The sequence below is a fragment of the Canis lupus genome, chromosome 29 (assembly GCF_011100685.1).
Source record: "Canis lupus familiaris isolate Mischka breed German Shepherd chromosome 29, alternate assembly UU_Cfam_GSD_1.0, whole genome shotgun sequence".
NCBI lineage: Eukaryota > Metazoa > Chordata > Mammalia > Carnivora > Canidae > Canis > Canis lupus.
This window is the reverse complement of record NC_049250.1, coordinates 27,532,109-27,545,847: the sequence shown is the minus strand read 5'-3', so window position 1 is coordinate 27,545,847 and position 13,739 is coordinate 27,532,109.

Genomic DNA, 13,739 nt, shown 5'->3' with positions numbered 1-13,739 from the left:
AGGGCAAGACTCAGGAAGACATATAGGCAAGAGGAGTTCCAGAAGTGTGGCTCCTGCATTAAAGCATTTTTTATTTAGAATTTCATGTAATATTTAGAGCTGTCAAACTATTTAATAGGAGTCAAACCATTTTTTTCCATTAAGGAGAATTATTGTCATGTATAAAATAGGTAAAAATGGACCTAGAACTGGCATGGGAAAGTGGGGCATGAATGGAAAACCTGGAAACCCACCCATTCTCCCCACCCATGGTGTTGCCTTTGGGTCACCCTTGAGGAACCCTGAGGCTCAGCAAGATAGATTTATACAGCCACTGCTCAGAATGCTAAAGACCCTAATGTGTTGAGAAAGCAGAATTATAAATTACTGGCCAAGTACTTACTGCCAAAGGTAGCATCTGAATCTTTATATATGTGGCATATTTTATGTTTTTTAATTGCTCTCTAATTTTTATTTTAATATCTTGAAGTGCTTAAAAATTGTGGAGGTAGAATTTATACAAACCCAAATTAATATAATTAGTCAAACTCTCAGAAAATTATCTGGAGAGTTAAAAAGTAAATAATATATATATGCTTTTATAAGTTTTTGGTTCAGAAAGCTTTTAGGGATTAAAACAAGCAACAAAAAATCTCTCTAGATAGAGATCCTAATTGTCTAACTGAAATTCTTTTTTTTTTTTTTTTTAAGATTTTATTGATTTATTCATGAGAGACACAGAGATAGAAGCAGAGACATAGGCAGAGGGAGAAGCAGGCTCCCTGCAGGATCCCAGGACCCCAGGATCACGCCCTGAGCCAAAGGCAGATGCTCAACCACTAAGCCACCCAGGCGTCCCTCTAACCTGAAATTCCAATCTGGAAACTGTATAACTTGAAATATTTCTCCCCTCCACTGTCCATCATGGACATTTATTTATATCACTTCCCCTACTATTCAATTTACATTTCTGTTAGAGCATTTTAAAAATTGGGCTAATATTTTATTGTGGGTTGGAGTTCTGTTTAGTGGTGAGTGCTCACTTAAACCCCAGTAGTCCCAAGGAACCTAGATAATTCACAATGGTCTAGTTAAAATGTTGAAATTCGTGTCTAATGTTTATTGAGACAGGGGTTAGTCCCCGGGCAAGGTTTCGTGCACGTATTAGCTCATTAAATCCTCACAGCAACCTTATGCCATATAGCCCCGTTTTGTTCATAAGAGACACAGGGTACAAAGAAATTGAGTAGCTTAATGAAGATCACTCAGCTAGTACATATCAGGACGGGATAGCTCTAAGTCTGGGGACTTCAACATCTATGACCTTCCAGGAGGCTGGAAGAGCTCCTTTTGTGGTGTACACTAACCAGCTGAGAAGACTGGCCCAACTGTCCTGCTATTTAGCTATTTATTTTTATTTATAGTTTTAAAGATTAACTTATTTATTTGAGAGAGAGAGAGAGAAATAGCATGGCTGCAAGCCAGAGCGAACATGGGGAAAGGGGGTGGAACAGTGGGGAGAGTCAGAGGGAGGAGAGAGAGATTCACCAGCAGACTCCCTGCTGAACGTGGAGCCCGCCACAGGGCTCTGTCTCACAACCCCTGAGATCATGACCTGAGTGGAAATCAAGAGTCAGATGCTTAACTGACTGAGCCACCCAGGCACCCCTTGTCCTGCTCTTTAAATGTTACCCTCTGGATGCACACATGCCATGGAGGTCTGCTTTTTTAACTGAACGTCCCAACACACTGATTGCAAAACAGTGGATACGAAGAAGGCTAGAGAAATTACTCAGTGATAGAGCATTCTGAGAATTCGGGTGCATTTGAACAGTTGCAGATGAGAAGTCAATTCCATTAGGTAAAAAAAAAAAAAAAAAAAATTCTTATAGAAAGGTGAAAACATGTCTGGCAAGCCTGATAGCATATTTAAAATCTGGTCAATCTGCTTCAGTGTTGAACCCATTTGCCTGTGTTTTCAATATTTAGCTTCAGGCATCTCCGAAAACACCACAGCCAAAATTGGCATTTTTCGGATAGCCATGTTGTTGTAAGTTAGGAGGGACATGGAACTTTCATTCATTCAACCTCCTGCTGGCTTTTGGAATATTTTACAACTTTGCTAAGTACAGACATCTTCATGGCACTCAGGGTCCAGCAACTAAATAAAAATTGAGGCAATTTGATAAAACCCTGATGTTAAAAATTGATTTATCTTTTTAAGTCTTTTTCTCCACTGCCTTCTAGAATATGCTCCAGCAGCATGTCAGAGAGCCACATGAATACTATAAATATTTGTGAAGAACTCTGAATGAAAAGTGCTTTCCCAGTGACAGGGTTTTCATGCTTTTTCTTATCTTTCCAAATATTTCAAAAACAAAACCCAAGACACAGAGATTAATCCCTTGAAATCTGTTTCTGAGAGTCAGCAAAGGTAATTATTCTTTAAAGGAACTTCTCTTGAATTCTTTATGCTTCCCCATCTTGACCTACTTCTTTGATTCTCCAAGTGACACCTTAGGAATGTGGAAGGTATAATTTAAATGTAAGAATATATATATTTTTTACTCCAATATATACCACACTTCATTGCCATCATAAATATCATCTGTAACACAGATTTCATATATTTGGAACAAAGCTGGACAGACTGATTTTTTTTTTTTTTATTGAGACCAAACAAAAACAATGTTTTGAACTAGTTTGACTCATGATACGGCTGCTGATGAACCTTTCTTTGCCTCGGAATCTGCAAAGAATATAACTTTTCCTTTATGACTTCCAATGGCATATAAAATGTTTGAATTGATATTTTATTGATCTTCAAAGTGTTCCCATTTTAGGTTGCAAGGTGCAGGTAGATCTCCATTGTCTGATAAGGTGACATCAGTCTTTTTATATTTCTTCCAGGTTTTCTCTGCAGAAAGGTTAGAATAGCCTTTTAATACAGCTTTCTCCATTGCTGGCACTGGTGCCATGTTCCTTACGTAGGCTTTCTTCCTGAAGATGGAATAATACTGGTCCTCAAGGGCTATTGAAGGGAGTTCATGCCACTTGCTCTTCCCTGAATGTTCTCAGGCCATTATGTTCTATTTGGTAGTTTTCTCTCTTTTAAAACATGTCTTTTATTTTGCCCAATTGTGTTTTTTTTTTTCCCCACAGTAGACTTTCCCATTGTTCTCATCAATGCCTGTGACCTTTCCTTTCCCATTTCTTCCCTCTCTCCCTTTCCTTTGCTTTTTAAATTTCTCTTCTTAACTCTTCTCAAACTTTTTTCCCCCCTGCAGTTCAGAGTTTTGGTGCCAACACAGACTGACATTTATAGATCTCTCTAGTCAATCTGGAACATATCACATCTTTAGTGATTCTTTTGCCATCAGTTATTCTTTTTTTAAATTTAAATTCAATTAGCCAACATATAGTACATCATTAGTGTCAGAGGTAGAGTTCAATAATTCATCAGTTGCATACAACACTCAGTGCTCATCACATCATGTGCCCCCCCTAATGCCCATCACCTAATTACCCTATCCCACACACACCTCTCCTCCAGCAGCCCTCAGTTTGTTTCCTATACTTAAGAGTTTTTCATGGTTTGTCTCCCTTTCTAATGACTTCCATTCACTTTTCCCTCCCTTCCCTCTGCACTGTTTCTTGTATTCTACATATGAGTGAAACCATATGATAATTGTCTTTCTCTGATTGACTTATTTGACTCAGCATAATACTCTCCAGTTCCATCCACGTTGATGTAAAGAGTAAGTATTCATCCTTTCTGATGGTTGAGTCATATTCCATGTATATATACCACATCTTTTTTATCCACTCATCTGTTGGTGGACATCTTGGCCTTTTCCATGGTTTTGCTGTTGAAGACATGACTGCTATAGATATTGGGGTGCAGGTGCCCCTTCAGCTCACTACATTTGAAACTTTGGGGTAAAAACCTAGTATTGAAATTGCTGGGTCATAGGGAAGCTCTATTTTTTACTTCTTAAGGAACTTCCATACTGTTTTCCAGAGTGACTGTACCAGTTAGATTCCCACCAATGGTGTAAGAGGGTTTCTTTTCTCCTCTTCCTCGCCAACATGTGTTGTTTCCTGACTTGTTAATTTTAGTCATTCTGACTGGTGAAGTGGTATTTCATCATGGTTTTGATTTGTATTTCTCTGATGCTGAGTGATGTTGAGCATTTTTTCATGTGTCTGTTGGCCATTTGTATGTCTTCTTTGGAGAAATGTCTGTTCATGTCTTCTCCCATTTCTTGACTAGATTATTTGTTTGTTCGGTTGTGAGTTTGATAAGTCCTTTATAGATCTTGGATACTAGACACATCACATCTTCAGTGATCCTTTTGCCACCAATTATTCTTAAATATACTTCTTTTTCTTTTTTAGAAATTTTGCATGCACTGGGCTTCCAATGGTTCCAGGTATAGAAAATGTGAAGGCCAAAACATGGAAATGCTAAACCCATCATGCATCTTAAGTTTCTTGAAATTTTCTTTAGAAGGTACAAATGTTCAGAATTTCCAACAATAAAGACTCATGGAAAGTGGGGGAGCAGGAAAGACATACATGTCTATGACTTCCACTGATTAGTTTTGTTGTTTTTGCTAGATGATTATGGACTTTTTAAACTAGATTTATTTTACTCCAATTTTATTTATTTATTTATTTGGCCAGAATCCTCAGGTTTTGTTTTTGTTTTTTTTCTTTTTAAGGCCTATTTCATGATAATCACAATTAAATGGAAAGCACAATCAGAGGAGGTAAGAGGGTGACACGGGCAGCTGGTGGCAGTGCTGCTGCCTTCACTCTGGTCTAGTGCAGAAAATGAAGAACTGAGGACAGAGAGAAGGTGTGGGCAGTAGCCTATTGACCACCCTACCCTGGTCCTGGGACTTACCAGGTAAATTCCCACTGTTTTCTATAGATAATTTTAGTATATATTTGATTAGTCATGTAGAATATTTTACAAATTATAACATCTGATTGGATATTTTTCTCTCTTAAAACAGTTTTTGTTTTTCCATGTTCCCTTTCACTTGGGGGCAAAGCAATGAAATTAAACAAAGAAGAATACCATGGAAGCCATATATGTATATTTTTTCCTTCCCTTTTTTGATCAGATGAGGACTACCTGGAAAGAAAAACCAGGTATATTCATTTAAATTTTATATCAAAATTTCCCAGGCATGGTCTTGGGACCACATGTATCAGAATCCCTTTCAAATGTTGTTACAACATAGATCCTGGTCCACAGGTTAGAGACATTGAAGCATCATCCTTGGGCATGTGGACTGGGTGTACAAGTTATATGTTAAAAGCTCCAAACTTCAAGTTTTCTTAAACATGGTACAGTTTAAGAACCCTTGTACTATGGGACCCTCAATAGGTCCATCTCAAACAAAATTATCAAGTAGGTGAAATATAGTCTCCTGTCACCTAACTGTGTCTCATAACTCCAAGCCCCTTCTGTTTTTACCTTTCCTTATAAGATCTAGAGGATAGGATGAGTTAATGCTATGTTAGAACAAAATGCAGATTCTGAAAAAAATTGGAAAAAGGTTGTAAAATCTGGAGCAGAGTCAGGACTATGGGACAAAATGTTTTTCATTTATGAAGATAGTCTACTCAAATCATAGGACTTCCAATAGGCAAAGGTCTGCCATGTGTATATGTATTATCTATTTAAGCTAAGAACTTTTGGCTTTAAGATATTTCTGCTCATTAAACAGTTCACTCCCTTAGCAGCTATGTATGAATTGCTGCATATTTTTTCCAGTTTTATTAAGATATAATTAACCTATAACATTGTGCAAATTTAAGATGTACTGTGTGTTGATTTGATACACTTTTATATTGCAATAAGATTACCGTTGTAGCCTTAGCTACACCTCCATCACATCACATCATTACCATTTCTTCTTTTATGATGAGAACATTTAAGATTTACTCTCTTAGCACTTTTCAAGTATACAATACAATATTGTTAACTAAAATCACAATGCTGTACCTTCGATTCCCAGACTCATTTTCTAACTGAAAGTTTTTTCCTTTGACCAACATCTCCCCACATCCCCCAGCCCAGCTTCTGGTAACCACACTATTCTACTCTCCATTTTTATAAACTCCACATAAAACTGATATCATATGGCATTTGTCTTTCTCTGTCTGACTTATTTCACTTAGCATAATTTCCTCAAGGTCCATGCATGTTTTCCCAAATAGCAGGAGTTCCTTCTTTCTTATGGCTAAATAATCTTCCATTGTAAAAAATATATATATATTTTTATATATTATATAAAAATATATTTTATATATATAAATATATATTTATCACATCTTTGCCCATTGACAGACACTTAAGTTTTCACATCTTGGTTTTTGTGAATAATGCTGCAATCAACATGGGAGTACAGATATCTTTTTGACATCCTGTTTTTATTTCATTTAAATAAATGTCCAGGAGTGGGACTTCTGGATTATGATATTTTTAATTTTTTTGAGGAATCTCCATCCTTGTTTCCATCATGGCTGTACCAGCTTACATTTCTACCAACAGTGCACAGTGTTCCCTTGTCTTTACATCATTATCAACACTTGTTATCTCTTGTCTTTTTGATGATAGTCATTCTAACAAGAAGTACATTAAATGAAAAAGCTTCTGCATAAGTAAAAGAAGTAATTAATAAAATGAGAAAGCAACTTACAGAATGGGAGAAAATATTTGCAAATCATACATCTGACAAGGGGTTAATATTCAAAATATATAAAGAACTCATACAACTCATTAACAAAAAAGCTCAAGCAATCAAATTAAAAAATAAGCAGAGGAACTGAATAGGTATTTTTCCAAAGAAGATATATAAATGGCCAAAAGGTATGTGAGAAGATATTTAATATCACAAGTTATCAGGGAAATGAAAATCAAAAGCACAATGAGATACCACCTGTTAGAATGGTTAGCATAATTTTTTATTAATGCAGGCGGATGACAGAGATCTAAATTAGTAGCCAACTGTGTTTAAGGAGTATGGGTCTATTATAATTAATTGTAGAATCATCATTGTTTTCAAATTAAAGGATATCAGAATTTTATTTTATTTTAACTTATTTTATTTCTTAAAGGATATCAGAAACTTAAAATGTAAAATAAACTGAAGATGCTTACAACTCCTAAAAATCAACATATTTTTGTTTTTATGTGTTCCCTTCTAGTACTTGCCCACATTTATATTTATTTTTAAATTTAGTATGGTAATGTTTTCTATTTTTGTATTATTCTATTATCATTTAATGTTTTATCATGAAAACTAACATATATTCCATGGCACTACATTTCCTTTGAAATTATTAGTTTTAATAACTGCATAAGAATCCACTGGCTTTTAAAAACGATTCCCTAATTGTTCAACATTTAGGTTATTGCTATTTTTTGAGTCTAAAAAATTTACGTAATAAAAACTTCATATTATTACTTTTATATCCCAGCAGTGGGATCCCTGAGTCATGGGATATGAACATTCTTATTCCTCTTGATAGGAATTGCCAAATGGCTCTCCAAAAATATTGTACCAATTTATATTGCCATTAGTGATAAATGAGTTTGACTTTAACCACACTAACATTAATATCCCATTATCATTATCTACCTCTCTTGTTTTCTTCTATAATTGTACATGATAGATTTTAGATATATTTTAGCTCATGTATATCAATAAGTTTTGAAGAAAATATGAACAACTCAAAAGAAATGTAGAATGGAAGTGTTATCTTTCAAAATATTAATCCACTTTTATACAACATATTTTACATAATACCCCTTGATGTTGGATCCATTCTCAATTTTTTTCCTCTAAAAAAGAGTTTATCACTATAACTTAGCTTTTTTCCCCACTGGGTATGGAGCTATGCACTTATATATTATTATTATTTACAATTGCTTGTTAACACACAGTTTATTATTTGACAAAAGATAGAATTTGCTAAACTCTTCCTTTATTGAATTGTTCTAAAAGCATCCATGTCCTATTTGAAATTCAAATAATGCTGACTGTATAGAAAAAAAATTGATCTTGCATATATGATATTCCAGGAAGTGTTATAAAGAACTCATAAATACTCCAAATAAAAATTAAATTATTGATTCATAGAGACAGAGAATTCAGGTTCAAATCAGTTAAAATTTCCAAGGAGCAGGAGGCCCTAATGAAGGAATATATTTCAGTCAACATCAATCCTCTTCTATCTGGGAAATTTGACTTCATTTTCTTAACCTGCAACTTTAAGAGGGAATTGTGAGAGAGTAAGGGGGCATCTCTTTAAGCACCCATATCAACCCAAATAAAACTGGAAATTGCTGGTGTTACAGATGTCATACATAGCTAGATTATCCTAACATCTAAGTCATTGTTGTCATTTATTGTTCTGTAATAAATTACCCCAAAACTTACTGGTAAAAACCAACCATGAATTTTATGGGTCAGTAGTTGGAGAGAACACAATGAGACCAGCATTTTTCCCCTTTGTGATGTCTAGGGTCAGCTGGAAGACTCAAAGGCTAGAATCTGCTATAACTTAAGGTTCATTCACTCCCTTATTTGGTGGTGGATAATGGTTTTTGGCTGGTTCAGTCCCCCAGAGCTAACATCCCAAGAAAAACCCATGTGGATGCAAATCCTCATAAATACCTAGACTTGAAGTCATATGGTCTCACTTCCACTGTATTCTAGTGGTCAGAGTGGACACAAGCCCCCAGTCAGTTTCATGGGAACACAGATGACAGCTCGTGGTGGGAGGACTGCTAAAGTCACTTGGAAAATAAAAGAGTACTGAGGGAGGTAATGTTGCAGTCATTTAGGAAAACACAATATGCTACCCAAATGATATGAAAAATGGATTTGACATACACTATTTTTTTTTTCTGAGCCTTTAAAAAACTCAATGTGGAGAAAGTTTTGTATCCTACAGATAACAGTTATAAATGGTCTTAAAAGTGTAAAAAACAACTATTTGAAGAAGGGAATGACACTGGTTGATCCCTGGCCTGAGTGCAGACCCCTATCAGCATCATACCAGATAACTGAAACTCTGGTAGAAAGGTACAGTCTTACTGTCTTGAAAAACCAGGGTTTGGATGACCACAGCAGATTGAAAGTAAGAGATTTTAATCCCAGGAAGATTAAGGAGTCTCAGGAGTCCCTGAGAATTGAAGACTTACATTCTACGTATAAACACTTTTCAATTCTCTGGCTAACCTCTGAACTATGTATGTATGGGTAGATGATAAAAAAATCCAGCTAAGGATTTAAAACTGAACAAACAAACAAACACAACACAGATTTCAGCTTCCACTCATCAAAGGGAAGACAGATTTTTTTTTGTTTAATCCAGCTAAACTGTTTGCTAACACAAACCAACCAACCAGCCAGCCAGCCAGCCAACCATCATTCTTTTGAGGAAAATAACAGAATCCAGTGACTCTATAGGTCTGGGCTTCATCCTTTGTGAAATGTAGACACATACCTCTGAAGTCAGGCCGATCTTTCTAGCTGAACTGGTAAAAGTTATAGTGACATACTCTTGGCCCAGGTGCCAAGTTTCAGCAAAATTTGTTTGAAAGCTCTAACTGTATAGAAACATAAATATGTACTCTTTACACATCATAGTTATGCTGTAGGACACCATTATGTGAATTTCTAGGGGAGGCAAAATGAATAAAAAGAACTTGTAACAGTGGTTGCCTTTAGAGGTAGGGTTGGGCACTTCTTGGGAAGGGGCATGTGGGAACTATCTGGGAACTATCTTGTTATATGTCTTGATAGAGGTTTGTGTTAAATAGGTGTATGCATTTTTAAAATAATTCACTAAACATTTAGTGAAGATTTATACACTTTACTGTTATATGATCTTATGTAAAAAATGGAACCATAAAAATGGTAAACTCTAAATAATAAAAAAGAAATATTCAGAGATGAGGTATATTTCGAAATACATAAAAAGTTATCATGGATTGTTGGGTGAATAAAAATGTGAAAAACCAAATATAACAAAGTTAGTTGTGGTATCTGAATAGTTGGATTTGTGCCGGGCTGGGACTCACACAGATTGCCAAATTAGAGGCACTTATTTTAGTCTTGTGCAAGTACATGGTGGGCACCTGAGAGCAAGTGCCTCTTTGAATTTTGTACCCTGGGTGCCTCATTTTTCTCTCTAGTCCCAGCCTATTAATACCTATCCACTATGGCCATACTTATCTCCTTGTTAGTAACTGGACCTAACTTAGGTGGCAGCCATGGAGGAGTGTGCTCAGATCTCCCATCAAGAGAGAACTCACTGTGGGGAGTACAGTTAGCTGAAAATCCTTGACTGCAGGTGTCTTCAGGATCTTCCTCTGCTTTGAGTTGAGGTCTTGTGCTTTCAAGGCAATCCTCAATTAATGACTGGCCATGGTGGTGATAAAAGGGCTGACTATTTCTGGCCTGCGAGGGACTCCTCTATGGACAACCTTTGGGCTCAGTGAGACTTTCATAGACTTGCACTACAGTCTGACTCTTTCCTGCCAATCCCCCTTTCCTTTCCCTTTCCCTGTCACCTGTGTCAGACCCACATCATGGTCTGAAGCCCTTCTTTGCCTACCTTACTCCAGTTTTTTCTCATCTTTTACAGGTTTTGCTCCCAGTGTGTGCACTTTTAGGTCTATCTTAATGTCAGACACCGCAGTGTAATACTTGCCCAAGTTCATGCACATGTTTAGTTCCAGGTCTCTGCCTTCTTGTCTATAGAGCTCACACTTTAAAAAGAGCCAACAGAGGTGCCTGAGTGGTGCAGTTGGTTAAGTGTCCAACTGTTGGTTTAGGCTCGGGTCAAGATCTCAGAGTCATGAGATCCAGTCCCATGTTTCCCTGCTCAATGCTCAGTGAGGAGTCTGCTTAGAGTATTATCTCTTTCCCTCTGCATCTACCCCCTGCATGTGCTCTCTTTAAAATGAACAAATAAATATTAAAAATATTGCCATTAGTTCTCTGGCTCACCTGGACCCTCAGGCAAGTTTCTTCAGAGCTGAATATGCTGTTTCTGTAAACCAGCTCATGGACCTGGCCTCTGGCCATTGTTAGGCTGCATGTTCCTATTGCATTCTGTATTTGCTACTTCTGAACCTCTTATAGTCCTCTTTTCTCCTTTTAATAGCTAACCACCTTTTACTAGTTAATAATTCTTTGTACTAAAATTTCCATGTTCGGGATCCCTGGGTGGCACAGCCGTTTGGCGCGATCCTGGAGACCCGGGATCGAATCCCATGTCGGGCTCCTGGTGCATGGAGCCTGCTTCTCCCTCTGCCTGTGTCTCTGCCTCTCTCTCTCTCTCTCTGTGTGACTATTAGTAAAAAAAAATTAAAAAAAAAATTAAAATTTCCATGTTCTAATAACTATGTGGCTTCTGGTTTTTGATTGGACATGAGCAACCATAGAATTGATGATGGGAATGGTCTTAGAAGAAAAACCTTTAAATATGGGGTTTTGGAGATTGATCTGGTCATGTCCTTGGGCTTCAGTGCAGTGCTGCACTTTTTGTCAGTAGGAAATGGGATGATAATCCATGACATACAGTAGCGTCACAATTAATGAAGCCATCCATTATCTGTCATTGTGATGAAGTGCCAATTTGAACAAAATGCTTTGGGAGTCCAAGTGGCTGCTGTACTTGACTGTTAGGGCAGCAGAGATGACTATGAGAGCTATGGCATTTTTCTTAAAGAAACTGGAGCACTTGCAGAAAGAAGAAAATGATAAGCTCAGGTCTTTAAGTTCTCTGTTTATGTCATGATCTTGGAATCAGAGAAATTTCATGGCCAAAAATCAAACACAAAATTTAATGATAAGCATTGCAGAATTACAATATCAGTTGAACCAATAAACTCAAGACTTTCTTATCTGAAAGTTAGGGAATTAGCTAGGAAAGAACGAGACCCTGTAAATTAAAATGAGGACATCTGGTTGGAATCAGATAAAATAGTCTTGAATTCCTCAAGTGAAGGGTACAAGAATTTCTTTGCTGGAAGACCCATGACAAACTTACCTTGGGTACAGGTCTTGCAAGGGGGATGTTCATGCTTCTTCACTTGACCTATAAATCGGCCAAATCTCAGTATGCTTCAGAAGTCAGGTACGGTACAGAGTATGATTCAAGAAGAAATAGAATTGCAGAGTTTGTTGATTATAATCCATAATCTGGGGAAAGTATGTGGAAGTGGATTCTAAGGGAGTTAGACCAAAGAATATAGAAATAACACTAGAGGGGTGGGACTAAATACATTGATATGAGTGCAAGTACCGAAATTCTGCGACTGTGCTCATGGAGTTGGAAGTGACTCTAACAATTTCTTTGGTTGATTGACTCAATCCTAAATTCAGTGGTGGCCTGCCTTTAATGAGGCTGAAATACCAGCACTTGTGTGGCATAGTATTAAGAAGGAAAAGGCCCAGATTTCAATCCCTTTACCAAGATGATGACACATACATTAAGGAGGGGATTACTTGCGTCCTTGAAAAGTTTTGGGGTTGCTCTTTTTTGTAGCCAAGCATGACCATAGGTAATGTCATTGTTAATGTCATTCCTTGATTTTAATAGAGATGATGGGATGTTAGAGTGTCAGAAGCCAAGTTACCAGTTGAAGAAAGACAAGTAGGCACATTCATTAGCAGGGACATAGCAGGTCAGCAGAGACATAACATAATCAGAATGTATAGAAAATTGATCACAGTGTTCTTAGGAATGGAATAGATAGGAAGCCTATGAGAATATTGCTTAATTACAACTGAAAACCCTGTAGGACTAGTGATTAAATGCTTGACAAGAGTCATGGCCTTTCCCTAGGTTCCCAGACCTAAACCTGTTCAGAGAACCCAGAGCTTCTTGATTGAAGGGAAAGTCAGGTTTTTTTGAGGAAGAATCCGACAACATTGCCATAGGTATAAACTGTGAATCTAGCTTCAAGCCTATATAGATTTACTAGAACGTCCCTGCACTGGGGAAAAATACCCAGACTTTTGGGAATTGCTAAACACTGATTCTAAACTGTTGCTAATTCCTGGTGACCTCAAACACCACTGTGGCTGTGATCAGGTGACACATGGAGTCAACCCAGGTGTGACTCACAGCATACCGGGCTTGTTCATAGGCCCACCTCATTGTCATTTCACTAGTTTCTGAATGTTTAGTTGGATTAGAAATACATGACACTTGGAAGAAACCCCACATTGGCCTTTGACCAATGAAGTTAGGACCATCATGGTAGGAAGGGCTAATGGAAACTTTGGAACTTTTCTGCTCACCATGATAGTAAACGAGAACCAATACCACATATTTGCGGGATCAAAGACAAAAATGAGAGGGAGTAATACCTATCATATTATTTTCTAGCTTGCTTGTTTGGCCTATGCAAAAGTTGGGTGAATTTTGAAGAATGATTATGGATTATTGCAAATTTTATTAGGTGGAAACTGCAGTTGTTCAAGATATAGTATCTTTACTGAAAAAAATTAGCATAGTTTTTGCACCTGATATGCAGTTATTGACCTGGTCAATGTTTTTTTTTTTTTTTTCTCCATATTGTAAGGACCATCCCAGGTATTTGCTTTACCCCTTCACTCTTTTGGCTGATTGTGTCAACCTGTCTGCTCTCTGCTGCAATATAGTTTTCAGAAGTCATGATTGCTTTGATATTTGACAAAATGTCACTGTGGTCCACTACA